Consider the following 26002-nt stretch of genomic DNA (forward strand, 5'->3'; position numbering starts at 1 on the left):
TGCCAGGGGGCACAGTGGCACCTTCAACCAGTGCTGGCTGTTCACCCCAGAGCAATTTACATTCTGGCACTTGGACGGTCGGTCGGTTTCACCATTAGAGGTATGCTGATTCCAGCATGCAGAGAGTGTTGGCGGAAGTGCCAGGAGAAGCTGAAAGTGACACGAGTCACTTGCAAGCTAACGCTCAGCACACAACAACAAAGATAGGCGTGCACTTTTGATTCAGACCGGATCTGATGCTGTGAAAGGACTCTGCAGGGCTCCTTACCCCCTGACTGAATACCACTGCATTTCATCTGTTTTTGTTGGAGACAATATATCCTGCAGGGCTCTTTAAAGTTAAACGTTTTCTTTTAATCCAAGATTTTTCCTTGAACTTCACATCCCATACGATCTAACATTTGCTTTTGAGCTTAACTGTGTGAAATGATTCTGTTATGTGACCGGGCACTCATCCTTGAAATCAGAATCCGAGGATGAGCCCACAATTAACCATAGAGGGCTTCAGCATCACTAATGCAATTTCACCAACACATAAAATCCCATTTTTATTCATTATCAAGAAATGGGCTGATAAATGATTATGTCTCGCCAGACCATGGGCAGTAACATGTTTTCATCTTTAGCCGGTTGTAAAAAGCCGGGCTCATTTGAAATTGTCTTAAACTTTGAAAAGCTCTATTTTAATCACAGTATTTAGAAATGTTCCACAGGTCATTAGCACATCAACCAAAAGAGCAGAGCAGCACCGATATATATATTTAATTGTACCTAAAAATATAAATACATCTGCAGGGATATGAATCAAATCAAAAACACTTCATGGGCTTCCGTATTTTGATCTATTATCTTCAGAATGCATCAGTGGAGACCAGATCCACATTCGGAATCACAGCAGCCTCCTTTCCGCTTTCAATAGTGTGAAGCTACTGCAGTTTAGTTGTTGGTGACAGTCTCTTTAAACAAGCATTGGCAAAGCCAATAGGTTTTGCCTACTCAAGATCTATTTGCTTTGTAAATGTTTTTTAAGACATATTACACAGTAACTTGGGCTGCTGTACAACGTGGCTTAAAGTCAAGAAACAAAACGCTATGAAATCGTGTGATAGAGCTTTTTTTCACTTTAAGCCATGTTACCCTGCAGCCAGTGCTGCTGTACATTATGTCTTAATACCATTGACTAAGTCAGCGGATCTCGCAAAGGAGAAACCTATTCATGTTGTCAATGCTTGTTTTAATTACAATAGCTTTTGCTGACAGTGCATGTTCACTGCAGGCGAAACCAAATCAGGCCACTGGACAATAAAACAGGCCCACAACCAGCAAACAAAGGGGCCAAACACTGAATAGACCCGTCTTTCTGGTACTGCCAGATTGCTGGCAGTCTGACTCTGGTGGGATACAATGTCTCTATTCAGAGTTTTAAGTTGGCCGGGTCCTGCAGGTGCTCAGCACTAGTAGTTCTAAAGAGCAGGTGCTGAGACGCATCCCTAACTGGCTCTCCATTTTTATTCTCACCTTCAGGGTGAAAAAAAATCTTAACTCTGCAGCAGTGCCAATCTTCCGTGCCTTTGATGTTACTTCAGAGACTCCTTACAGTTCTTTCACAGTCTAAACATTTCAAAACTGACATGGCATCTTTGGCGTGATTTCCTCGGACTTTTTTCCTCCACCTCGTGTATTTTTGATGCTGTGCTGGATTTCGTTTTTGCTGGCTTAGATGCTTTGGGCACTTTGCCACTGCTGATCAGTCTCAAAGTGCAAGTACTCCCTGTATAAATTGTTATTATGATTGGTTCTCCCTAATTGACATATTTGAATTACTGCTGCCGTACTCCTCTAATCCCTGACTACCCCTGGTGGGACGAGGGTCCCAGGGGCTACGCTGCCACTGCTGCGCCATCTGCGCCACCGCAATCCTTCACACTCTGGGGTGGACTCCAATCCCCAGAGTGCACCGCTGTGTTGCACACCTGCCGCGGGGTAGGCGAGGCCAACGCGATCATAGGGCAGCCTCTCCGCCCACGGCGAGGGTGTTCTTTTACTTGCTTTTGCTTCCAGCGGTGTTCCCCTGCTGCTGCCGTACTCCTCTAATCCCTGACTACCCCTGGTGGGACGAGGGCCCCGGGGGCAACGCTGCCACTGGTGCACCATCCGGACCACCGCAAGCCTTTACACTCTGGGGTGGACTCCAATGCCCAGAGTGCACCGCTGTGTTGCACACCTGCCGTGAGTGAGGGGGAGGCGGGGCCAACGCGCTCATAGCGCAGCCTCTCACATCGCGACACGGGATGCCCGCGGAACGGAGCCCGGGTGGGCCCGTCTGAGGCTGAAGGAGGCCGGGCTGGGCCATATTATTTGGTTTTGGTCTTGGCTCTGGCAGTATTCTCTGTTTCTGTCCTGACCCCCGTCTTGGGAACATCTGGTCCAAGGTAACGTGAAGCACTCTGCTAGCTATCGACTTCACTGGACTTGCCTTTATTTTTCTGTTTGGTAGGTCAACACTTGGGACAACTGGCAACCACTGGTATAAAATGAGTAAAAGAAGAGGGGTAGCAGGGACTTTGGACGCTTTTATTGTAAGGGCTGAGTCACTCCTCACGCGCGAAATACAACTGACGGAGAGACGGTTGTCTTTGGACACTGCCACGCTACAGTCTCGTCTGTCATTAGGGGGCCAAGTTGCTCCCAAAATAACATGCCCAACTACAGTAAATTCGACACCAGTGAGGGTTGATCCTGCCACCCCTACCTCACCCCCACCACTTCTGGATTCTTCTAATACGTCTGCTTCAGGCGCGCACTGAACCAACACCCGGGGACAGGCCACATAGAAACATCAAGCCAGTTGTCCAACCAACTAAAAGGAAGAAAAACACGGTTATTGCTAAGCCCAAACCTAAACCAGAATATTCTAAAAGTGTCTCATCCACCAGTAGCCTAAATGTTCGTGAGGTTGTTGGCACAAACTCAGCTGCGACCCTGACAGATATCATCCATGAGCGTAGGTGTAACGAGGTTGACATGGGCAGTGCTGGGGGACCTACACCCATAAGGCCTTTAACAGAAGCGCTTGATTTAATTACAAGACAGGTTATAACCTGTTCCTCGAGCGCACAAACTGACAGTACTTTGGTTTGTGCAGAGGACAACGGACTGGGAAGTGTCATAATTAACTCTGCTATGAACACTGCTTGTGACTGTTTTAAAGATATTTTGGAAGAAAAATGTTCCGCCCTTTGGCTACTCTTGGACAGTCTGCAAATGTTTGTAAATAAGTTGAATCTTATGGTACATGTCCCTCAACCCAGTTCCCAGAACAGGGCAAATCTTAACCCTGCTGGGTTAACAATTTCTCGTCAAGGTCCACAGCTGGTAATCACAACACCCAATGCACGATTAGAAACCTGTGAGACCTGCTATAAGTTTAAGGAATGCTTTTTACCCAAATCCACTGTTAGTGTTGACACATTACACACTCCAGGGCAAACAAATTCTACACTAGCTAATTTACAACTTAGCCCTATAGCTGCAGGAAGCAATGTTGCGGGAACAGATCTGGGAAACCAAGGGAGTAGCGCACATAGCATGTCTAACATACAAAGTGGCAGGACCCCCAATCCCTTGAGTATGGACCGGGCAGAGGGAAGCAGGGACATTCTTAGCCTCCCTCCAGCTGCCTGCCGATATGTGCTGGTTCTAGCGGGAGTGCCCCCGCTTAGAAACGATCAAACAGAATCCTGGCTGCAGTTGAGAAACAAATGTGCAGATTGGCTTGGAAAACATAAGGGGTTACAGGCAAAACATTTTAACGATATAATTATGGCACGGAGGGTCGGGTGGGTGAGCAACTCCCAAAAGAATATCAAGGGGTATTGTATAGTCATTCATTTTAAAAAACCACCCCTGGTAAAAAGATTGTTATTAACTATGGAGGAGAAAGTCACTGTACACTCGACCCTCATTAGTTCACTCCCACTGGGGTATTTTTATAAACCTGATTCAAACACGCTAAACAGGGCACCCTGGATGACAACCCAGATGTTCACATATAACAGGCTCTCCAATCTGTCTGGTCGTGATGATCAAGACTGACTGGATGCTTCCCCCCCCAGCCAGATGTTATTACCTTGCCGTTGGCAGGCCCAGCATGTTCGAGTATGGCTAACCTAACCATTGTTGAAAGCGAATTGAATCTAACCATCTTGAGCTGGAACGTTGCTGGTCTGGCTTCTAAAATTGTCTTAGATGAATGGGTGACAATAGTAAAAATATATGACATTTTACTGCTGCAAGAAACATGGGCCACTCGGGAATTATACCAAGAAGGGTTTGAATGCTTTAACAAAACTGCCCCTATCCCCAAGCAGGCTCGCCCCTCAGGCGGGCTCTCAATTTGGATCAATATTTTAGCAGGGGGTAGTGCCAAAGTGTTACCAACTGAGAACAACAATTTCCAGGCGCTGATCTACACCAGGGGTGTATCTATTTGTTTTATTAATTTCTACAACAATGATTTTCTCATTCGCTCGTGGTGCGTAAGGCGGGGGAACATGGCGGCAGCAGGCTAGCTGCCGCGGTACTCAGCTCCCGGCCCCAGCAGAGTGAAATGTTTGCGATATCAGAATAATGCTGTTTGCACGCAAACAGTAGCATAATTTCTAACAAGAAGTTCCTTTCTTTTCTTGCCTGGTTCGGCCCTCGGTCTTTCCTCCTCTCCATGTGCTTTTCTCTAGAGGGCGTGGTGCGATCTGTCCCGGCGGTTCCAGGTCAGTTGCCGACCCTGACGAGGACACAGACGGGATTGCGGCCGTGGAGTGTGGCTGCCCTGGAGCTCAGACATTGGGAGACGGTTGCAGTTCCTGCTGGGAGATCCCCGAGTCGTTGTGGGCGCCGGAGTGTCCGCAGCTAGCATATCAAACACGCCCGCTACAGCCACGGAAAAAGTCACGACAACAGTCGTGGCAGCAGCAGCACCGGTCGGAGCAATAACCAGAGCAACAGCCAGAGCAGGAGCAGCAGCAGCAATTGAAGTGGAGGTGAAGGGGAAGGAGGAGGGGGGGTGAGACCGGCGAAACAGAGGAATCTTTAGCCCCATGCACTGCGGCAGTCAAGTTTGGGGGTCCCCGGGGGGTTGGTAGTTCAGTAGCTGCTTGTCAGAGGGTTGGGGGATTAGTCTCTCTTAAGCCAGCTTTGTTAATAAATGCGCAGCCCTCCACATCGATCCCGACCCTAGAGGTGCCTGAGTCTACTAGCCAGGGGCAGTTGAGCAAAGTGTCTAGAAGAGGGAACCAGAATCGTAAAAAGAAAGGGGGGAGTGGGGGTTTGAAAGTGGCGCAGGTTGTTCACACCCTCTCGGATTTGGAGCAAGGGGTCGCTCCCCAAGTCAAGGCTACACACTTAGGAGGCTGTACCCCGATCAAAAACTCATCATACCTCTCAAATGAGGTGAAGGCTAAACGGACGAAGAGGGGTATGAGGCTCCCAGGTCTGTTAAATCTGTGCTTGACCTGGGTTCAAGGGTAACGCCTTCATTGCGTTCATACTTTAAAGTCGTCCCCCAGGTGCTGGAGCTGGGTCAAGACTTTACCCGGAAGCTGGTGATTTTCTTGCTCCTCTGGTCACCCCCGGTCCACCAGCCAGCCCAGCATTTTTGGGCTGTGTAGAACCCTCTTGTACTTCAACGTATCCTGGTCTCTTGGCAGACCTCCAACCAAGTCCTTCATTAGTCACTACACTAGCTCTTCTTCCTGCGGTTGGTATGGAAGAGGCTATATTGGACCCCTTAGTAGTAGTTCCATAGGATCCTCTGACTGAGGAAAGGGGCGATGCGGACTGTACTACCAGCCCAGGAGGTCTCACCTCACCTACGGTCCCCCGGGATGTTGTAGAATCTGATGCCGCCAACAGCACTGACCCAGGTAACAAGGAGGGTGCAGGACAAGAACCAACAGGCCAGAGGGGTAAGATTCAGAGTCAGGTTCAGGCTCAGGAGGAACGTGTAAATCTTGGTAGCCCACAGCAAGCTCCCTTGTTCTCCCCCCTACATTAGAGGACAGCTCTGAAGACAGCTCTGTCATCATCACCACAGCGTGCGATCCAGCCCCCTCCTTGCAGCACGTTTCTAACCTTGTCAGCCGACATTAAAAGGGGGTTTGAAGAGTCCGCCACAAATCAGAGAGAGATTAGGAGCTATTGTGAGTCCCTAGACAGCAAGATAGATGGACTCACTTCAAGAACTTAAGCTCTGGAAGAGACTGTGGGTGGGTTATCTTTGCACCTGGGCAATGCAAAGGAAGACATTTTGAAACTTAAGAAGGAGGACATTGCAATAGCAGAACGGATGGAGTTTTTGGAAAATCACGCAAGGCGCAGTAACATCCGAATCCTTAACGTACCGGAGGGTAGCGAGGGCTCGGACATTAAATGTTTTATTATTCCGCTGCTAAAACAGACCCTGAACCTGGATCAAACAGAAGAAGAATTAGCCGAGGATATCCAACGCACACGCAGGGACCCCTTTAGGCGAAACCCCCAAAGGACCAAGCCAAGAAAGATTTTAGTGAATTTTCACACTTACACCCTCAAGGAGCAAATCCTTAACTTAGCACTAAAGCAAAAATCACTTGCATATAAGGGGTTCACCTTCCAAATACGGTCCGACCTATCCAGGGCTACTCTTGAAAAACAGTGCGAGCTGGGTAGGGGGATGGATGCGTTTCGGAGATTAGGCGCTACAGTACAGATGGGTTTCCCTGCCTCCTTAAAAATAATGTTTAACAACAAAATGTTTAACATCCGCTCAGTTCAGGCAGCAGATGAGCTACTGATGACCTTCGAGGGGGATAAGGGGGCCTCAGGAGGGTCAGGTTGAATGTCCGGTACCTAGAGACATGCCGTGGATAGCTTAGGGGTAGATTGTTGTACTTCTTCTTTCTGGCTCTTCGCTTTTTCCCCCTTTCCCAGTCTCGGTACACTAGGATCGGGATGGGTTGGATAATGAGATATCAGCAATGACAAAGGATTAATAGAAACATTAGGAAGATATATGACACACTTTCATATTTAGGGAATTTGAATTTAAGGTAACTAAGGATAAAAAAAAAAACCACATAAATATAATATAACAAACTAGGTTTAATTTTCACCTTGCAGGGGCTGGGGTAGGGTAAGGGGTACCACCAACCGGACCTGTTAGATAGTACAAGGGTTCCTCAGGGGAGGGGGGTAGGTTGGGGCACTGGGGTGTAGGGGGATGGGTAAAAAAACAAAATGTTCCTCATTTTCGGATTGGTTTCTGATAGTTTTTGTTCTATATAGTATGGGTAGCTGCTTCTTTTTTTTCTTTTGGTAGGTGTTCGAGGCAGTTGAGATGGTTTTCTCTCTTTATACAGATTCAGTGGATGAGATATGATATATGAGTAATCTCAAGATTCTCTCCTGGAATGTTAATGGCCTACGCACCAAACCTAGAGCAAATAGGATTATACAATATCTGCGAGATACAGATGCGCAGGTCATTATACTCCAGGAGACACATCTAATCGAGACTGAGATACTTGACTTGGTGAAAAAGAATAGATGGATAGACATTTCAGTATCAACTTCCTAATCACTAAATATAAGGGATGTGACTATTCTATTTGAAAAATCTATTAGTATAAGAATATTAACACAGAAGGTAGACCCTGGAGGTAGGTGGGTAATCACTACAGTAGATATAGGCGGAGTTTACCTGACTCTAGCGGGTTACTATGGGCTTAACCAGGACGATCCTACAGCTTTGGAGCTCCTATTTTCACACCTTTTGCATTTTACTGAGCCTATTATCCTAGCAGGGGATTTTAATATCGTGCTTGACCCTGCTTTAGATAAGACACCGAGTAGTAGGCAGCAGATAACATCGAAATCTAGAGCTTTCCAACGTAGCTGTATGAATCAATATGGTTATGTGGATATCTGGCGGGTAAGAGCAGGTCAACAATCTGGTTTTTCGTTTCGGAATTATAAATACCATCACCAATCCAGAATTGACTATATATTGATAAGTCGCGACTTGGTTGACTTAGTTAAGGATGTTTGCTATCTTCCTTCTCACTTGTCAGATCACTCCTCAGTATTTTTGGATCTCGCCGGAATAATTAAACCCTCTTCTAGATCTTGGTCTTTCGACCGTTCTCTTCTTTCATCATCGGAAGACGTTCTATTCATTAGATCTGAAGCACGGGAGTTTATGCAAGTAAGCATTGGTTCCGCTGAGCCCAGCATAGTATGGGGCGCGTTTAAGTGCTTCCTGCGAGGTATAATCAAGAATAAGGTCGTATTTCGGAGGAGACAGTATACAGAAGAAGTTGCCTCCATGGAAGCTAACTTACTCGCAACGCAAGTCGAAGTAGATGCTAGTAGCAATGCTCTTAACACCAACTTTTCATTGCTACAATCAAAATTGCTTGCTCTCAAAGAAAATCTGGCTTCCGTTTTAAACCAACGAGTTCTACAAAAATGGGAAGCAAGTAAATTAGCTCACTTCGAGTACGGAGAAGGGGCTGGTAAATTATTGGCCTGGAAGTCAAAAACTAACCGGGCACGCAACATCATAGATTCTGTCACAACTAGTCAAGGACCCGCCTCTTCGGATATAGATATTAGAACCACCTTCAAAGAATTTTTTCAAAGTATATACCAGGAAGATAAGAACATCACCCCTGAATGTATAGGGAAATGGCTGGATGGAATCTCCCTACCAACATTATCCCTAGAACAAAGCGCCTCTTTGGAAAGGGTGATTACTAAGGAAGAGGTCCCGATGGCTATACATAACAGCAAGGGGGGCACGGCTACAGGCCCTGATGGCCTGCCAGCCAAAATCTACAAGAACCTGGTGGAGGAAATATCTCCCTTCCTTAAAATTTTATTTCAATCAAATCTTGCAGGAGGGGGTTCTTCCACCATCTACTTGGAGTAGTGCGTCTATTACACTTATTCTAAAACCGGGCAAGCCTGCTTCCAACTGCGGCTCATACCATCCCATATCGATCTTAAATGCAGACTACAAAATCTTTGCATCCCTATTAGCAAAGAGGTTAGGCCAGGTTGTCCCCGAAATCCTGCATCCTAACCAGAAGGGTTTTGTCAGGGGTCGCCAACTTTTCAAGTTAACTTATGATTTAATAGGTGCCATCGACATGGCGACCTCTGCCTCTGTCCCGTTGGCCATCCTCACCCTGGACGCCACCAAGGCCTTCAACAGGGTCAATTGGTTGTACCTGTTGGAGGCCTTGGCTAAGTTCAATGTGGGTAAGGGTTTCCATAGAGCGGTGAAACTGTTGTACCACAGTCCAGCTGCACGTGTACTGGTTAATGGGGGCCTGCCTGAACCTTTTGCTGTCACAAGAGGAACTTGTCAGGGCTGCCCTCTATCCCCCTTGCTATTTGATCTCTATATTGAGCCTTTCGCTCAGAAATTAAGAGAGGATAATACCATCAAGCCTTTCATATAGAGAGACTGGAAGAAGAGGGTGGCCCTGTATGCGGACGATGTTATGATTATGACATCTGAGATCAGCACCGCGTTTCCTGCAGCCATCAGGTTAGCCGTGGAATTTGGTGAAGTTTCAGGATATGAGGTAAATGCCTCGAAGACAGAGATAATGGTATGGAACGATGATGTGAGTGGGTTCAATGAGCAACTTAGTACAAGTTTACGCTATTTAGGGTTGAACATCGTTAAAGATATTAGCTTGATCGCTTCTTCCAACTTTTCTGTAATTGCCAAAGAATGTCTTAAGTTAATGGTAGCCTGGATGCATCTCCCCCTTTCCCTATTAGGCAGAATAAACCTGGTGAAAATGTCTATTTTACTGAAAGTTTCTTTTTTATTTAACACAATTCCCCTTTACTTTGATTCTTCTTTATTGGCCAAGCTACATGGGTGAAATAACCTCATTCATCTGGAATATTAAAAATCCAAGGATAGCTTGGAAAAAGATCAGACGCCGCAGGGAGAAGGGGGGTTGGCAGGCCCAGATTTGCAGATCTACGCCTGGGCATTCCAACTCTCTCATGCTCGAATGCTTTTAAAAACGCCTTCGGGAGAGGGTATCGGGAGTATGTTTGTGGCACTATTGAAGGGTGAGGGAATTGGGCAATCTGGTTTTTTGTTTAAGTTTGGTGACCCCAATTTTTAAAAAAAAGGTGAAATTGAAGGTGCTACAGGGCCTGGCAAAGACTTGGGCTAAGCTAAGGTTTTCAACAAAACTGGGGTATTACTCTAGTAGATCACCAATATGGATCTTCCCGCGGCTCCAGGTTGGGTGGGGGACACACTAGCAATCCCACTTAGAGAGGCTGGAATAGTAGCTTGGGGAGACCTGTTTGTGGAAGAGTCTCTGCTCCCTTGGGAAGACTTAGCAAGCAAGGTGGGGCCCAATTTCTCGAGATTCAAATATATACAAATATCGAGTTGGGCTCAGGCATCAACCACCCAAACCGCACGCTGGAATAAGTCGCCAATAGGGGGAGGTAGCCACCTTGAATCTCTGTTGTTAGATCAACCTCCAGTAAAAAAAGAGATTTCCCTTTGGTACAATCTAATAATGGACGAAATAGATGGAGAATTTCATCTCCCTGTGCAATTGTGGGGTTCCTTGATGCCAGACCAAAATGTGAACAATCTGTGGATTTGGTCCTGCAAGGTGTTTTGGGACCTAGTCAAACCAACCTGGCTCCGTAGGAACCATCTTTTCACCTTGCATAGGGCATACTATTCTCCACAAAGGCTTTCTAAATTCTCCCCGGGGGTCCAGTGGCTTGTGCACGGTGCGGTTTCAAAGAGGCCCCGGACTCACACATGTTCTTCGAGTGCCCTCACCTAACATCCTTTTGGGACTCATTAGACAGCAAGCTCTCGATTTTTTGGGGGTATACAGTAGTGATCGATCTACGTCTTGTAATCTTTGGAATAGTGGATCAGATTCGCAGTCCTGCAAATAACCTCCTGTTCTATTCCATCTTGGCGGCCCGCAGAGAAATTTGCAAGCGATGGAAAGAGGATTCTGCACCTACTCTATATGATTGGTATACAGCTCTCCTGCAGATCTTGAAGCTAGCTCTTGCCAGGGCAGGGAAACAAGATAAGAGAGCCTTCTGGCATTTACTCGACTGGTCCCACTGATTGAGCTGGGTTTTTTTTTTGTTTTGTTTTTTCCCCAGTTCCGATGATTATGTTGCCATGGTACAATCTCCCTGCTATCCCATCTTGCCAATCTCTCTATCCCTGTCGGCATATGGGTTGTTGATAGCAATGGGGGCAACCAGTTATTGGTCAATATCTGCCAACTATGTAACAGGGTTAGACCAGGGGGGAACCAGTCGTTGTTGTTGGGAACTGGCTGCCATGCACTATCCGACTTCCCTACCAGTCTTGACTGAGGCAGCACGGTGGCACCTACCTGCATCTTTCCTTTGTGTAAGTAGTTCAGCAGTTTGAAACCATGGTAGTAAATGAGGAAAATAAAAAATAAAAAAATCAATGATTTTCATACTGCCCCGAATGTCAATTTTAATAATTTGTTTAACTTCATCTCGAATTTGCAAAAGCAAAAACTTTCATGCACATTAGCTGGTATATGCGTAGGAGGTGACTTTAATGCAAACATCTCAAATATAGACATGTTAGATAAAGAACTGTTCGCAGATAAAAGCACATGTAACAGGGAGATTGAACTGCTGACCCATCTGTGTAATTCCAACTTAGTGAACGTAATGGAAATTGCGGCAGTACCCCAGAAAGACCGAATAACTGTACCAACATTCAGAGGGCGAGGCTGTGCCTCCATAATTGATTACATGTTCATTTCCTCCTTATTGGCAGATTTCCTAGTAAAAGCTGATGTAAGACAGACGCTTTTAGGTGATCAGAATCCTATTGCTACCACCCTAAGAGTTGCACCTAGGCCAAACTTTGACAACGAATGTGGGGCCTCCATAATTGATTACGTGTTCATTTCCTCCCTATTGGCAGATTTACTAGTAAAAGCTGAAGTAAGACAGATGCTTTTAGGTGATCACAATCCTATTGCTACCACCCTAAGAGTTGCACCTAGACTAAACTTTGAGAAAGAACGTGGGGCTAACAATTAGTGCCCGCAACTGATAATTCAAGAGTGGTCTGGGGATGTGTTAATAGTTGCAACCTTTTCCTTAGAATGGTTAAAACATATTGAATATTTATTGATAGATGCCTGACTCCAGGTGATCATAACCATGTGGTAGTTGATGCATTTGCCCAACTGTGTGGGGGTATTAAATCCTTGTTAACCAAACCAATACCTGAGCCCAATCAGGGCCCACGTTGGTTTGATGGGGCCTGCTCTAGAGCCAACAGAGCTCTTCGCAAGGGCATGCCAACAAAGCCCAGGGATCAAACACTTATAAAATCATTAAGGCACCAATATAAGTCCATTATAAAACAAACAAAAGATGTTGTTTTAAAAGTGAGATGGGACAACCGCGTATGTGCCGCCAAACTTAATAATGGTTGCGTTTTTGGCAAGCAGTGAAGGAGATGAGATCAGGAGGCCTCACACTAACCTCAATAAGTTGTACAATCTCTAGCGAGGTATGGGTATCCCATTTCTCTAAGATTTACGAAGCGACAACAGGGATTGTGGACCCATACAATTACCAAAGACCTGCTAAGATTGAGATAACTGTATCCGAAGGTGAGGAAGCCATACAGCAGAGTCTGGGCTATAAGGCACCAGGGCCAGATGTACTACCAATAGATCTTATAAAGCACAAACCAAAATTTCGGGCACCCCTTTTATTAAATGTTTTTAACAATTTAACTGCTGTTTGAATTCCTTGCACATGGTCTACTAGTATTATAGTCCCTATTTTTATAAAAGGTGATCGCTCCAACCCTAGCTGCTAAAGACCAATCTCCCTGATCGGCAATACCTTAAAAATTCTTGGGAGAATCCTGTTTAACAAAATCAGGACTTGGGCCGAGGAGAAACATATCTTAAATTCCTGCCAAATAGGTTTTAGAAGCAAAGTGGGCACTGTTGAACAGTGCCTAAACCTCAATTTAATCATTGGTAAATACAGTGTGGCATGGAAATCCCCTATTTATTTGGCATTTATGGACTTAACTTCCGCCTTTGATTTTGTAAATAGGTCACATCTCTGGTCTATTCTTTTAAAATACAGGTTGGACAAAGTTTTAGTTCATTTTTTAGCGTATTTACATAGGAACCTAAAGGCATGGGTGCGGATTGGTAAAATGGGGAGGTGACTGAGGACATCAATATCGGCAGGGGAGTTAGGCAAGGGTGTGTATTGGCCCTACTGTTTTTTATTTTATACATTAATGAATCGCATAACTCCCTGGCTAAGCTTACAAATGATGTCCCTAAGATTAATGGCAGCACTCTCCCCGCTCTATTATATGCAGACGATGCGGTCTTAATGGGCCGCACCCCAAATGCACTACGCACTTTAATAAAGGGTTTTGTTGATTTTATGGCTATTTTAGACCTTCGCACAAATTTTAAAAAATCCTTTTTATTGGCTTGGGGGCCAAAGAAGCACTCTAATAAATAATTTACCATAGGAAACAAACGTCTACAAAGCACTTGCACTTTTCCCTATTTGGGCATTGTATGCGCAGCTAATGGCCTGTGGAACACCCATGTTTCACATAGTAGAAGCAAATTTGCTAAAGCTATCAATTCTGTATTGTCATTAACCCAACCTAGAAAGGCTGAGGTAGTATTATCCATCATTAAAATATTCAAATTACAATGTATCCTGATTGGCATATTTGATTTATTGGTAAGCCCCTAGTAAAGTGCACTGAAGGGTGCCAGGGCCTGTAAATCAAATGCTACTAGTGAGCCTGCAGCACTAAATCTGCCAGTCACATGAGTAGCATTGAAAAGGTAACTCAGGCCTGCCACTGCAGTGTCTGTGTGCAGTTGTTAACTGCCATGTCGACTTGGCAAGTGCACTCACTTGCCAGGCCCTAGCCTTCAATTTTTCTACATGTAAGGCACCCCTATGGTAGGCCCAAGGTACCCCCGGGCAGGGTGGAATGTATGAGAAAAGTAGGACATGTAATGGTGTGTGTGACATGTCCTGATAGTGAAATAATGCCAATTTCGTTTTTCAGTACTGAAAGGCTATTTTGCTACATGGGATAGAATAGGAGTTTATTTATAACATCATATAAATATAACTTCCCATTGGGGCAAGATAGAGAAATAAAGTTTAGGCTCTCTGAACTCAGAATTTAATAACACATCTTTTAGTAAAGATGGTTTCTAAATTGTGTGTTTGAAAATGCAACTTTTAGAAAGTAGGCGTTTTCTTGTTTAACTATTCTGTGTGCCTCTGTCTGTTTGTGTATTGACTGTCTGGTTCTGGGGTGACTGGGGCTGGGGATGTGCATTCACTGGAAACAGCCACTGGGGGGCATGAGGTGTGCCTGGCCCTTCCTGGATGACTCAGAGCTAGGTAAAATAGACCCTGGCTTAATTTAGAGTAGTGGGAGGAGGTTTATTTGTACCTGAATAGGGCCTGTCCCTTGCATTATCCTGACTCCACTCCCTGCTGTCATGCTGCACTAGTGAGAACAGAACTGGTTTGGACTGGGCTCAAAGACCCTTGCACAAAGAGAACAAAGACATTTTCGGGTATAAGTATTAGACCTAAAACCCCTGAATTTTAGACTACTTCTGGAATCAAGAGGAAACTTTGCCAAGGAGAAGAGCTGGAGAAACTTGAGGAGGAGTACTGCCTCTTTGCTGTGTGCTGTCTGGAGTTGGCCTGCAGTAGCTGTTTCTGTCAAGGAAAGGACAAGGACTTTGCTGTGTGCTGTGTCCTCCTGCTTGAGGAAGAGCTCCAAGGGCTTGAATAGAGCTTGCCCCATGTTTTGAAGTCTCAGGGACACAAAGATGTCACCCCAGCTCCCCTGAACTTCCTTGCTGGGAGTTCTGACCTGCCAGGGGGTGCCTGTGACTGTGTTGGGCCTCTGGAGGTTTTTCCTGCTGTTGGGAGCTGGAAAATCAACACAACTACAAGAAAATCGATGCATCGCTCTTCTTGTGGCTGTTTTTCAAACGCTGCACTGCTGTGCAAGAAGAATTTCCATGCATCGCCACGCCGCTGCTGAAACTGACGCAGTGCCTGTTGACGCTGCAAGAACCGATGCATCGAGGGATCGCGGCTGAAGAAACCGACGCTGTGCCACTTGACACCACCACATCGATCGCTGATGCAATCCGGATTTCCACGCATTGTACCTGTGCTGCTAGTTTTTCCGACGCATCACCCAAGGAGAAGAACCATCTCAGAATCAACACATCACTTCCCCCTACAGACTGGATTTGACGCATCACTTCTCCTGTGTGCAGCAGAACTGTGGTATCGCCTCCCCAGGGTCGCAGGAACTGATGCATCTCTGTTTTTCAACACTTCCCATCTCTGCAGCTGTTTAGCCTTGTGAATTTTGTCGCAACTACAGATACTTTGAGAGTAATCATGCATCAATCGTTTTCTATGGGCCAAGGTGTTTGAAACCTTTTTAAAGTCATATTCTTATTACATGTATGTTGGATTTTTGTTGTTTTGGTCTTGTTGAGCTTAGATAAAGATACATTATTTTCTTAACTGGTGTGGAGTCCATTTGTGGTGTTATCACTGTATTACTGTGTGTTTTGAGTACAAATACTTTACACATTGCCTTTGTGATAAGTCTGCTTGTGCCAAGCTACCCAGGGGGTGAGCAGGGGTTATCTAAAGTGTCTATCCCCCTTACCCTGACTAGAAGCAAGGGTCCCTATTTGGACAAAGGTACCTATCTCTGCAAACTATATACCACTATTTCTAACAAGAAGTATTTTCAATATTATATGCAACAAAGCCTGAGTTGTTGCTTATTTATTTTATGCAACTAACAACCATTGACAAAGGCAATAGTTCTGACTTGTTGAAGGTGTAATGTTACGTGTTGTATTATATATCTGGGTGCAATGACAGACGCAGCAAAATACCAGTTGGGCAGCACACTGTACTAAGCACAGATTTTTACCTTGCATGTTTTTAAGCCACACCCTTAATTACATTGGCCATGCCACTTTGAGAGACCCCCTCAGTTTTATTTTCATCCCACTTAAAGCACTTCCTCTATTTCAGTTTGAACCAGAGATGAATGACAGAATGTATTGCGCTCCTTTTTGCAGCAGCTGATACGAAGGCAATTCAAATGCAACAAATAGCCAGAAAGGCGATTCTCAGTAAGCACAAGAACAGTAAGAATATATGCGAGAGCTCTGCACACAGAGAGAAACGCATAGTATTGTTCCCCCTGACCTATAAAAGAAGCACCGTTCACCGACCCCGCCTTAACGTTTTATATGGAACATTTTGGGGAGGGTGGCCTGCTTTGTCTAGACGCATCATCATTGTCACCAGGGCTGTCACAATTAATAATTAAATGACCCACAACTTGCACCAGGTTAGGCTGCACTTACATCAAACGGCAGACATCGGTTGGGTTGCCCTGAGCCTGCCGTTTTTTGGTCCACATTCTTCAGCCCCCTTTGGAAAAAAAATGTCATGAGGACTGTACAGAGCTCATGAACAAATTATTGAATATACGTAAAAGTACAATTTATAGAACTCATTCCAGCCCAACAGGTGGCGGAAAAATGCACTCACTGTAAGCTGTGAAAAACCTTGTGTGAACAGCGCACCTGCGTGGCTGTGTGGCCTAGATAATGAGCCACGGGAGAAAACGGACAGAGGGTAAGGGGGAAACAGACAGCTGGGGTGGGAGCGGACAGTGCAGTGCTGTGCACTCTATACGATTACATGGGCAAAAGTTAAAAAAATTCCTGGAGAATCAAGCAACAAAGTGGAAGCTGTGCTGGGTCCATACTCCACAGCATGGACAGAAGACCAGAGAAGACTGCAGGAGGAGGTGAGCAGCTGGAGGGATGAAGGAGGAGGTGACCAGTAACAAGCCAGGAAACCAGAGTGAAGGGGAAATCAACCAATGGTAAGTATCGGTAAGCAATGGGCAGGCTCTAAGCCCATTTTTAAGCTTTTTTACGGACTCGGCGACATCACCACTTCGTCAGAAGTGGGGAGGAGCTGCGAGCCGTATTGTAGCAGCTTTTTCGTTCATGCTGGATAAATTTTTCTTTGCTCGTGCATTTTCAGTGCGCTATTTTATTATCTTAATAGTGATTGGTCGTCGCGGTGCTGTTTTTTTAGTAGTGTTGATGCCATAGGGTATATGTAATGTTAGGCGGCCATTTTTGGCATATTCTGTGCGGTTACGCGCACGGCAGACCATTAATTTTAATTAGGAGCTGTCAGAGTGCCCGTGTAATGCAATCCAGATGGTCTGAGCGGTGAGCACGTTCAATGTAAAATGACGAGAGGCGAGGCAGCAGGCGAGGCTCACAGAAGATGACTCATACGTGCTCGTCCACACTGTAGTTCTTGCGTTTCCTGAATACTCTCATTTCCAAAGGCCGGCATTTCCTTCCTTTCCTCGCACGCTGCGCTGCACTATTTTTGTCTGTAGTTTCTGGTTCTCTGTATAAACTTGGGTTTGTGCATCAATGCAAGATTTCCGGCGCAGCACACGAAAGGCCTTTCAAAAAGGGCAGCCTTTTTCGTCTACGGTTTCAAAGTCAAACCAGTCAGTGTGTGGATTTTCATGTCTCAGCCGTGTAATATGTTATTAATAAAAAGGAAATAAAGGAGAACGTATCTGGAATGATTCACTCATGCAACAACACGATACGAGGCCAGTCGTCTCCTCTTCTGAACCAGCTTGAAAACCTTATAGTGTCTACACCACCAGTGCTACCACCACCAGTACTACTACCACCACCAGTACTACCACTACCAGTACCACCACCTCCAGTACTACCACTACTACCACTACCAGTACCACCACCACCAGTACTACCAGTACCACCACCACCAGTACTACCACTACCACCACCACCAGTACTACCACTACCAGTACCACCACCAGTACTACCACCATCAGTACTACCAGTACTACCACCACCAGTACTACCACTACTACAGCCACCAGTACTACCACTACTACAGCCACCAGTACTACCACTACCACCACCACCAGTACTACCAGTACCACCACCACCAGTACTACCACTACCAGTACTACCAGTACCACAACCACCACCACTACTACCAGTACTACCACCATCAGTACTACCAGCACTACCACCACCAGTACTACCACTACTACAGCCACCAGTACTACCACTACCAGTACCACCACCACCAGTACTACCATTACCAGTACCACCACCACCACCACTACTACCAGTACTACCACCATCAGTACTACCAGTACTACCACCACCAGTACTACCACTACTACAGCCACCAGTACTACCACTACTACAGCCACCAGTACTACCACTACCACCACCACCAGTACTACCACTACCAGTACCACCACCACCACCAGTAATACCAGTACTACCACCATCAATACTACCAGTACTACCACCACCAGTACTACCACTACTACAGCCACCAGTACTACCACTACTACAGCCACCAGTACTACCACTACCACCACCACCAGTACTACCACCACCACCAGTACTACCAGTACCACCACCAGTACTACCACTACCAGTACTACCACTACCAGTACTAGCAGTACCACAACCACCACCACTACTACCAGTACTACCACCATCAGTACTACCAGTACTACCACCACCAGTACTACCACTACTACAGCCACCAGTACTACCACTACTCCAGCCACCAGTACTACCACTACCACCACCACTACCACCACTAGTACTACCAGTACCACCACCACCAGTACTACCACTACCAGTACTACCAGTACCACTACCACCACCACCAGTACCACCACCGCCAGTACTACCAACACCAGTACTACCAGTACCACCACCACCACCAGTACTACCACTACCAGTACCACCACCACCACCAGTACTACCAGTACTGTGAGTAGTGAGTAGAGTAGTGAGTAGAGTAGTGAGTGCAGAGTAGTGAGTAGAGTAGTGAGTAGAGTAGTGAGTAGTGAGTAGAGTAGTGAGTAGAGTAGTGAGTAGAGTAGTGAGTAGAGTAGTGCAGAGTAGTGAGTGCAGAGTAGTGAGTGCAGAGTAGTGAGTGCAGAGTAGTGAGTGGTGAGTAGTGAGTAGAGTAGTGAGTAGTGAGTAGAGTAGTGAGTAGAGTAGTGAGTAGAGTAGTGAGTAGAGTAGTGCAGAGTAGTGAGTGCAGAGTAGTGAGTGCAGAGTAGTGAGTGCAGAGTAGTGAGTGGTGAGTAGTGAGTAGAGTAGTGAGTAGTGAGTGCAGAGTATTGAGTAGAGTAGTGAGTAGAGTAGTGAGTAGTGAGTAGTGAGTAGTGAGTGCAGAGTAGTGAGTAGTGAGTAGAGTAGTGAGTAGTGAGTAGAGTAGTGAGTAGAGTAGTGAGTAGAGTAGTGAGTGCAGAGTAGTGAGTAGTGAGTAGAGTAGTTAGTAGTGAGTAGAGTAGTGAGTAGAGTAGTGAGTAGTGAGTAGTGAGTAGTGAGTAGAGTAGTGAGTAGTGAGTAGAGTAGTGAGTAGTGAGTAGAGTAGTGAGTAGTGAGTAGAGTGTGAGTAGTGAGTAGAGTGTGAGTAGTGAGTAGAGTAGTGAGTAGAGTAGTGAGTAGAGTAGTGAGTAGTGAGTAGAGTAGTGAGTAGAGTAGTGAGTAGTGAGCAGTGAGTGCAGAGTAGTGAGCAGTGAGTGCAGAGTAGTGAGTAGTGAGTAGAGTAGTTAGTAGTGAGTAGTGAGTAGTGAGTAGAGTAGTTAGTAGTGAGTAGAGTAGTGAGTAGAGTAGTGAGTAGTGAGTGCAGAGTAGTGAGTAGTGAGTAGAGTAGTGAGTAGTGAGTAGAGTAGTGAGTAGTGAGTAGAGTAGTGAGTAGAGTAGTGAGTAGTGAGTGCAGAGTAGTGAGTAGTGAGTAGAGTAGTGAGTAGAGTAGTGAGTAGTGAATGCAGAATAGTGAGTAGTGAGTAGTGAGTGCAGAGTAGTGAGTAGAGTAGTGAGTAGTGAGTAGTGAGTAAAGTAGTGAGTAGTGAGTAAAGTAGTGAGTAGAGTAGTGAGTAGAGTAGTGAGTAGAGTAGTGAGTAGTGTAGTGAGTAGTGAGTGCAGAGTAGTGAGTAGAGTAGTGAGTAGAGTAGTGAGCAGAGTAGTGAGTGCAGAGTAGTGAGTGCAGAGTAGTGAGTAGTGAGTAGAGTAGTGAGTAGAGAGTAGAGTAGTGAATAGAGTAGTGAGTAGAGTAGTGAGTAGAGTAGTGAGTAGAGTAGTGAGTAGAGTAGTGAGTGCAGAGTAGTGAGTAGTGAGTAGAGTAGTGAGTGCAGAGTAGTGAGTAGAGTAGTGAGTAGTGAGTAGAGTAGTGAGTAGAGTAGTGAGTAGAGTAGTGAGTAGAGTAGTGAGTAGTGAGTAGAGTAGTGAGTAGAGTAGTGAGTAGTGAGTAGTGAGTGCAGAGTAGTGAGTAGTGAGTAGAGTAGTTAGTAGAGTAGTGAGTAGAGTAGTGAGTAGTGAGTAGTGAGTGCAGAGTAGTGACTAGTGAGTAGAGTAGTGAGTAGAGTAGTGAGTAGTGAGTAGAGTAGTGAGTAGAGTAGTGAGTAGAGTAGTGAGTAGTGAGTGCAGAGTAGTGAGTAGTGAGTAGTGAGTAGAGTAGTGAGTAGAGTAGTGAGTAGTGAGTGCAGAGTAGTGAGTAGTGAGTAGTGAGTGCAGAGTAGTGAGTAGTGAGTAGAGTAGTGAGTAGAGTGTGAGTAGTGAGTAGAGTAGTGAGTAGAGTAGTGAGTAGAGTAGTGAGTAGAGTAGTGAGTAGTGAGTGCAGAGTAGAGAGTAGTGAGTAGAGTAGTGAGTAGAGTAGTGAGTAGAGTAGTGAGTAGTGAGTGCAGAGTAGTGAGTAGTGAGTGCAGAGTAGTGAGTAGAGTAGTGAGTAGTGAGTGCAGAGTAGTGAGTAGAGTAGTGAGTAGTGAGTAGAGTAGTGAGAAGTGAGTAGAGTAGTGAGTAGAGTAGTGAGTAGAGTAGTGAGTAGTGAGTGCAGAGTAGTGAGTAGTGAGTAGAGTAGTGAGTAGAGTAGTGAGTAGTGAGTGCAGAGTAGTGAGTAGTGAGTGCAGAGTAGTGAGTAGTGAGTGCAGAGTAGTGAGTAGAGTAGAGTAGTGAGTAGTGAGTAGTGAGTAGAGTAGTGAGTAGTGAGTAGAGTAGTGAGTAGTGAGTAGAGTAGTGAGTAGAGTAGTGAGTAGAGTAGTGAGTAGAGTAGTGAGTAGAGTAGTGAGTAGTGAGTGCAGAGTAGTGAGTAGTGTGTGCAGAGTGAGTGTGCAGAGTAGTGAGTAGTGAGTGCAGAGTGAGTGTGCAGAGTCGTGAGTAGTGAGTGCAGAGTAGTGAGTGCAGAGTAGTGAGTAGTGAGTGCAGAGTAGTGAGTGCAGAGTAGTGAGTAGTGAGTGCAGAGTAGTGAGTAGTGAGTGCAGAGTAGTGAGTGCAGAGTAGTGAGTGCAAAGTAGTGAGTGCAGAGTAGTGAGTACAGAGTAGTGAGTAGTGAGTAGAGTAGTGAGTGCAGAGTAGTGAGTAGTGAGTAGAGTAGTGAGTAGAGTAGTGAGTAGAGTAGTGAGTAGTGAGTAGAGTAGTGAGTAGAGTAGTGAGTAGAGTAGTGAGTGCAGAGTAGTGAGTGCAGAGTAGTGAGTAGTGAGTAGAGTAGTGAGTGCAGAGTAGTGAGTAGTGAGTAGTGAGTAGAGTAGTGAGTAGAGTAGTGAGTAGAGTAGTGAGTAGTGAGTAGAGTAGTGAGTAGAGTAGTGAGTGCAGAGTAGTGAGTAGTGAGTAGAGTAGTTAGTAGTGAGTAGAGTAGTGAGTAGAGTAGTGAGTGCAGAGTAGTGAGTAGTGAGTAGAGTAGTGAGTAGAGTAGTGAGTAGTGAGTGCAGAGTAGTGAGTAGAGTAGTGAGTAGTGAGTGGTGAGTAGTGAGTGCAGAGTAGTGAGTAGAGTAGTGAGTAGTGAGTAGTGAGTAGAGTAGTGAGTAGTGAGTAGAGTAGTGAGTAGAGTAGTGAGTAGAGTAGTGAGTAGTGAGTGCAGAGTAGTGAGTAGTGAGTAGAGTAGTGAGTAGAGTAGTGAGTAGTGAGTGCAGAGTAGTGAGTAGTTAGTAGTGAGCAGAGTAGTGAGTAGAGTAGTGAGTAGTGAGAGCAGAGTAGTGAGTAGTGAGTAGAGTAGTGAGTAGTGAGTAGTGAGTAGTGAGTAGAGTAGTGAGTAGAGTAGTGAGTAGAGTAGTGAGTAGTGAGTGCAGAGTAGTGAGTAGTGAGTAGAGTAGTGAGTAGAGTAGTGAGTAGTGAGTGCAGAGTAGTGAGTAGTGAGTAGTGAGTGCAGAGTAGTGAGTAGAGTAGTGAGTAGTGAGTAGAGTAGTGAGTAGAGTAGTGAGTAGTGAGTAGAGTAGTGAGTAGAGTAGTGAGTAGAGTAGTGAGTAGTGAGTGCAGAGTAGTGAGTAGAGTAGTGAGTAGAGTAGTGAGTAGTGAGTGCAGAGTAGTGAGTAGTGAGTGCAGAGTGAGTGTGCAGAGTAGTGAGTAGTGAGTGCAGAGTAGTGAGTGCAGAGTAGTGAGTGCAGAGTAGTGAGTGCAGAGTAGTGAGTAGTGAGTGCAGAGTAGTGAGTAGTGAGTGCAGAGTAGTGAGTGCAGAGTAGTGAGTGCAAAGTAGTGAGTGCAGAGATGTGAGTGCAGAGATGTGAGTGCAGAGTAGTGAGTAGTGAGTAGAGTAGTGAGTGCAGAGTAGTGAGTAGTGAGTAGAATAGTGAGTAGTGAGTAGAGTAGTGAGTAGAGTAGTGAGTAGAGTAGTGAGTAGTGAGTAGAGTAGTGAGTAGAGTAGTGAGTAGTGAGTGCAGAGTAGTGAGTAGTGAGTAGAGTAGTGAGTAGAGTAGTGAGTAGAGTAGTGAGTAGAGTAGTTAGTAGTGAGTAGAGTAGTGAGTAGAGTAGTGAGTAGTGAGTGCAGAGTAGTGAGTAGTGAGTAGAGTAGTGAGTAGAGTAGTGAGTAGAGTAGTGAGTAGTGAGTAGAGTAGTTAGTAGTGAGTAGTGAGTAGTGAGTAGAGTAGTTAGTAGTGAGTAGAGTAGTGAGTAGAGTAGTGAGTAGTGAGTGCAGAGTAGTGAGTAGTGAGTAGAGTAGTGAGTAGTGAGTAGAGTAGTGAGTAGTGAGTAGAGTAGTGAGTAGAGTAGTGAGTAGTGAGTGCAGAGTAGTGAGTAGTGAGTAGAGTAGTGAGTAGAGTAGTGAGTAGTGAATGCAGAATAGTGAGTAGTGAGTAGTGAGTGCAGAGTAGTGAGTAGTGAGTAGAATAGTGAGTAGAGTAGTGAGTAGTGAGTAGAGAGTAGAGTAGTGAGGTGAGTAGTGAGTAGTGAGTGCAGAGTAGTGAGTAGTGAGTAGAGTAGTGAGTAGTGAGTAGAGTAGTGAGTAGAGTAGTGAGTAGAGTAGTGAGTAGTGAGTGCAGAGTAGTGAGTAGTGAGTAGAGTAGTGAGTAGAGTAGTGAGTAGTGAGTGCAGAGTAGTGAGTAGAGTAGTGAGTAGTGAGTAGAGTAGTGAGTAGTGAGTAGAGTAGTGAGTAGTGAGTAGAGTAGTGAGTAGAGTAGTGAGTAGAGTAGTGAGTAGTGAGTGCAGAGTAGTGAGTAGTGAGTAGAGTAGTGAGTAGAGTAGTGAGTAGTGAGTGCAGAGTAGTGAGTAGTGAGTAGTGAGTGCAGAGTAGTGAGTAGTGAGTAGAGTAGTGAGTAGAGTGTGAGTAGTGAGTAGAGTAGTGAGTAGAGTAGTGAGTAGAGTAGTGAGTGCAGAGTAGAGAGTAGTGAGTAGAGTAGTGAGTAGAGTAGTGAGTAGAGTAGTGAGTAGTGAGTGCAGAGTAGTGAGTAGTGAGTGCAGAGTAGTGAGTAGGGTAGTGAGTAGTGAGTGCAGAGTAGTGAGTAGAGTAGTGAGTAGTGAGTAGTGAGTAGAGTAGTGAGTAGAGTAGTGAGTAGAGTAGTGAGTAGAGTAGTGAGTAGTGAGTGCAGAGTAGTGAGTAGTGAGTAGAGTAGTGAGTAGAGTAGTGAGTAGTGAGTGCAGAGTAGTGAGTAGTGAGTGCAGAGTAGTGAGTAGTGAGTGCAGAGTAGTGAGTAGAGTAGAGTAGTGAGTAGTGAGTAGTGAGTAGAGTAGTGAGTAGTGAGTAGAGTAGTGAGTAGAGTAGTGAGTAGTGAGTAGAGTAGTGAGTAGAGTAGTGAGTAGAGTAGTGAGTAGAGTAGTGAGTAGTGAGTAGAGTAGTGAGTGCAGAGTAGTGAGTAGTGTGTGCAGAGTGAGTGTGCAGAGTAGTGAGTAGTGAGTGCAGAGTGAGTGTGCAGAGTAGTGAGTAGTGAGTGCAGAGTAGTGAGTGCAGAGTAGTGAGTAGTGAGTGCAGAGTAGTGAGTGCAGAGTAGTGAGTAGTGAGTGCAGAGTAGTGAGTAGTGAGTGCAGAGTAGTGAGTGCAGAGTAGTGAGTGCAAAGTAGTGAGTGCAGAGTAGTGAGTACAGAGTAGTGAGTAGTGAGTAGAGTAGTGAGTGCAGAGTAGTGAGTAGTGAGTAGAGTAGTGAGTAGAGTAGTGAGTAGAGTAGTGAGTAGTGAGTAGAGTAGTGAGTAGTGAGTGCAGAGTAGTGAGTAGAGTAGTGAGTAGTGAGTAGAGTAGTGAGTAGAGTAGTGAGTAGAGTAGTGAGTAGAGTAGTGAGTAGAGTAGTGAGTAGTGAGTGCAGAGTAGTGAGTAGTGTGTGCAGAGTGAGTGTGCAGAGTAGTGAGTAGTGAGTGCAGAGTGAGTGTGCAGAGTAGTGAGTAGTGAGTGCAGAGTAGTGAGTGCAGAGTAGTGAGTAGTGAGTGCAGAGTAGTGAGTGCAGAGTAGTGAGTAGTGAGTGCAGAGTAGTGAGTAGTGAGTGCAGAGTAGTGAGTGCTGAGTAGTGAGTGCAAAGTAGTGAGTGCAGAGTAGTGAGTACAGAGTAGTGAGTAGTGAGTAGAGTAGTGAGTGCAGAGTAGTGAGTAGTGAGTAGAGTAGTGAGTAGAGTAGTGAGTAGAGTAGTGAGTAGTGAGTAGAGTAGTGAGTAGAGTAGTGAGTAGAGTAGTGAGTGCAGAGTAGTGAGTGCAGAGTAGTGAGTAGTGAGTAGAGTAGTGAGTGCAGAGTAGTGAGTAGTGAGTAGAGTAGTGAGTAGTGAGTAGAGTAGTGAGTAGAGTAGTGAGTAGAGTAGTGAGTAGTGAGTAGAGTAGTGAGTAGAGTAGTGAGTGCAGAGTAGTGAGTAGTGAGTAGAGTAGTTAGTAGAGTAGTGAGTAGAGTAGTGAGTGCAGAGTAGTGAGTAGTGAGTAGAGTAGTGAGTAGAGTAGTGAGTAGTGAGTGCAGAGTAGTGAGTAGAGTAGTGAGTAGTGAGTGCAGAGTAGTGAGTAGAGTAGTGAGTAGTGAGTGCAGAGTAGTGAGTAGTGAGTGCAGAGTAGTGAGTAGAGTAGTGAGTAGTGAGTAGTGAGTAGAGTAGTGAGTAGTGAGTAGAGTAGTGAGTAGAGTAGTGAGTAGTGAGTGCAGAGTAGTGAGTAGTGAGTAGAGTAGTGAGTAGAGTAGTGAGTAGTGAGTGCAGAGTAGTGAGTAGTTAGTAGTGAGCAGAGTAGTGAGTAGAGTATTGAGTAGTGAGAGCAGAGTAGTGAGTAGTGAGTAGAGTAGTGAGTAGTGAGTAGAGTAGTGAGTAGTGAGTAGAGTAGTGAGTAGAGTAGTGAGTAGAGTAGTGAGTAGTGAGTGCAGAGTAGTGAGTAGTGAGTAGAGTAGTGAGTAGAGTAGTGAGTAGTGAGTGCAGAGTAGTGAGTAGTGAGTAGTGAGTGCAGAGTAGTGAGGTGAGTAGTGAGTAGAGTAGTGAGTAGTGAGTAGAGTAGTGAGTAGAGTAGTGAGTAGAGTAGTGAGTAGTGAGTGCAGAGTAGTGAGTAGAGTAGTGAGTAGAGTAGTGAGT

The sequence above is a fragment of the Lissotriton helveticus genome, chromosome 12 (genome assembly GCF_964261635.1).
Source record: "Lissotriton helveticus chromosome 12, aLisHel1.1, whole genome shotgun sequence".
Taxonomy (NCBI): domain Eukaryota; kingdom Metazoa; phylum Chordata; class Amphibia; order Caudata; family Salamandridae; genus Lissotriton; species Lissotriton helveticus.